At 38.5% G+C, this 2,760-nt stretch overlaps 1 non-coding gene across 1 annotated transcript; it reads right to left on the reverse strand.

The window, feature by feature from the left end:
* Positions 1–2,411: 2,411 nt before the first annotated feature.
* On the reverse strand, positions 2,412–2,518 carry LOC144454906 (U6 spliceosomal RNA). The gene has a single exon (XR_013483454.1). It is a non-coding gene; the product is annotated as a U6 spliceosomal RNA (small nuclear RNA).
* Positions 2,519–2,760: the final 242 nt, after the last annotated feature.

The raw sequence follows: 2,760 nt of genomic DNA on the forward strand, positions 1-2,760 counted from the left end.
CAAAAGGAATCCCAGTGACAAGGAATTGTGCAGACTCTACTTGAAGACCTCCAAGGAAGGGGATCATTAAGATGCAAATTCCTTAAAAGCAAGAACTATCTGACCTTCTTATGTCTGTCTTCTGTGATTAGCACAGAAGCTTGGCACACAGTAAGTGCTTAATAGATGCTTTGTTCATTCATTCATTCATTCATTCATTCATTCATTCATTCATTGGCCTCTTAGCTTAGTTCAAGCATAATCTTCTGTTTGAGAGCTCCCTGAATTGTGAGCTCCATCAGCTGCAAATGGTTCCCCTTCTACTCACTTTGTGTTTATTTTGTACCATCCTTACAAAGGAGAGGCAGCCTGTCATGGTAGAGAGAAAGCTGACCTCATAGTCAGAGATCATGGTGAAAGTCCTATCCCTGACACATACTGGCCCAGCAACCCTGAGCAAATCAATCAACTCTCTCATGGCTCTAGGCTGGTGACATCAAGCTCAAATAGAAATGGGGGCCATGAATCCATACATAAAAATCCCTATGGCCTGCAGATTGACTTAGTTTTAAAATGTTATGTTATTTCTGTTTTATTGTGTTTTCATTTATTTTGTTAAATATTTCCCGACTCCACATTAATTTGGCTCAGGCTACGCCCAGGAGCATTGTGGCCCTGCAAGCAGCAGCACATTTGATGCCTCTGCTCAAAGTAACTATTTAAGATTATAAATTGCAGAGCAGCTTCCAGCCTGCATTGGTGGGAGTTTTCTCATCTGGGAGTTCCCCAAGTCAGTGAAGTCAAGTCCAGCCCCCATCTCACTCAGCTCTCATCTTTCTCTGTGGATATGTCGTCTCCTCCACTGGAATGTAAGCTCTGATGCCTCATTTTTGTCTGCCATCGCCAACACCCGCCCCAGTCCATGAAACATAGGAGTAGGTGTCCAATAATTGTTCCATTGCTGATCAGTTGATGGCTATCCACTTTTTGCCACCAGTTGGATTTGGATAGCATAGCAACCTTATGCCTCAGTGAGTTCAAACAACTGTCATCAAGGAAAATTATTCATTATATTGTGAAGATATGTTTAATGGGTATGTAAATGTAAAGCCTATATCAGATTGTGCTCCATCTTGGGCAGGGTCGGGGGGAGGAAGGAGGAGAAAAATGTTCAGCTCAAAAGCATATGGAAGTGATTGTTGATAAATCAAAAAAAATTAATAAAATTTTTTAAAAAGTAAAAAAAAAGAATTATTCATTATGGACGAGTATAAGTAAGTAGCTGAGAAAGACAAATAATACAGGCTTATAGTGATCTGCCAAGCATTGCTACACACACACACACACACACACACACACCCCACCACCACCACCACCACCTCCCTTCCAGCCAGATCGTTCAGATTCTAAAAGAAAAAATAGTATGGTGAGACAAACAAGATGTGAAAATGTTAGAAAAAAAGATGAGATCTGCTTGCAGAGAAGATGCTGAGATGAAGATACATGATCCAGTCCACATACTAAATAGGAAAAAAAGTAGGGGCTCCAGGACAGCTTAGGATATTGGGTTGAAGTTACAGGATGGAAAAAATCAAGTATTCTGTCTTTAAAAGGGTGACAGATTAGCTCTTCTTTTATCAAAGATCACTGGACTTAGGATCAAAAAACCTGTGTTTCAGCCCCAGTTCTACCATGCACTAAGCTGTATGACTTAAAGCAAGTCACTGAGAAAATCATATGGAATCTGCAAACTAGAAGAGATCTCAGAAGCGATCTAGTCAATCTGCACTTGAATAAGAATATCCTCTGGTGATTATCCAACCTTTAACTGGAAATCCCCAGAAACAGCTCTCTCTACTTTTTGAAACTGTTAGGAATTGTCTACGTTTCTAGTTAGGAAACCCTTCCTTCCAGAAAGCTTTCTACTTCTCCCTTCCACTTCTGGAAGTTGTTAGAATTGTCTACTTTTCTAAGTGTTAGAAAGTTGTCTTTCCCAGAGAGCCAAAATCTGCCTCTATATAATATTTACCCATTTCTCCAACTCTGTCTGAGACCAGAGAAAACAAGTCTATTTTCCCTTCTTTGCAACAGCCTCCAAATAATTAAATAATTCCACCATGGGACTACACGAGGAAATCTAAGTAAAATACACAGTAGAAGTTCATAGATTTTTGGTTTTTATTTAAATAAATAATATTATAATAAAATATTAATAATATTTTGATAAATTTGAATAAATATTTTAATAAAATAATAGTTTGTTTAAATAATTAAATTTAAATTAAATTTAAAAATCCATTATTTGAGTCTCAGCTTCCTCATCTGTGAAGTGGGTACAAAAGTTGTTCTATTATCTAACTTGGAGGATTGTTATAAAAATCAAAGGAGATACTATAAGTCAAGAATCTGACTTACTCCTCTAAATTTTTTTTTTAAATATGGAACGCTTCACGAATTTGCGTGTCATCCTTGCACAGGGGCCATGCCAATCTTCTCTGTATTGTTCCAATTTTAGTATATGTGCTGCTGAAGCGAGCACTACTCCTCTAAATTTTAGCATCCTAGATAAAAGTCCCAGTCATCCCATCCTCGTTTTGACTCTGCTTTCTGTATGTGTAAAACAACTAAGCAAAATGCAGTTTACCCTGTAGGTACAAGGACATTCTCTAGGTCTCTCTGAAGAACGTTGGCCTCAATTGTGAGACATGAGAGATAATAGCACAGGATTGTCCAGCGTGGCACACCCACATCAAAGAAGGAACTGTGCTCTGCGAGCAAAGC

The sequence above is a fragment of the Phascolarctos cinereus genome, unplaced genomic scaffold, assembly GCF_003287225.1.
Source record: "Phascolarctos cinereus isolate Bilbo 61053 unplaced genomic scaffold, phaCin_HiC Scaffold_7;HRSCAF=346, whole genome shotgun sequence".
Taxonomy (NCBI): domain Eukaryota; kingdom Metazoa; phylum Chordata; class Mammalia; order Diprotodontia; family Phascolarctidae; genus Phascolarctos; species Phascolarctos cinereus.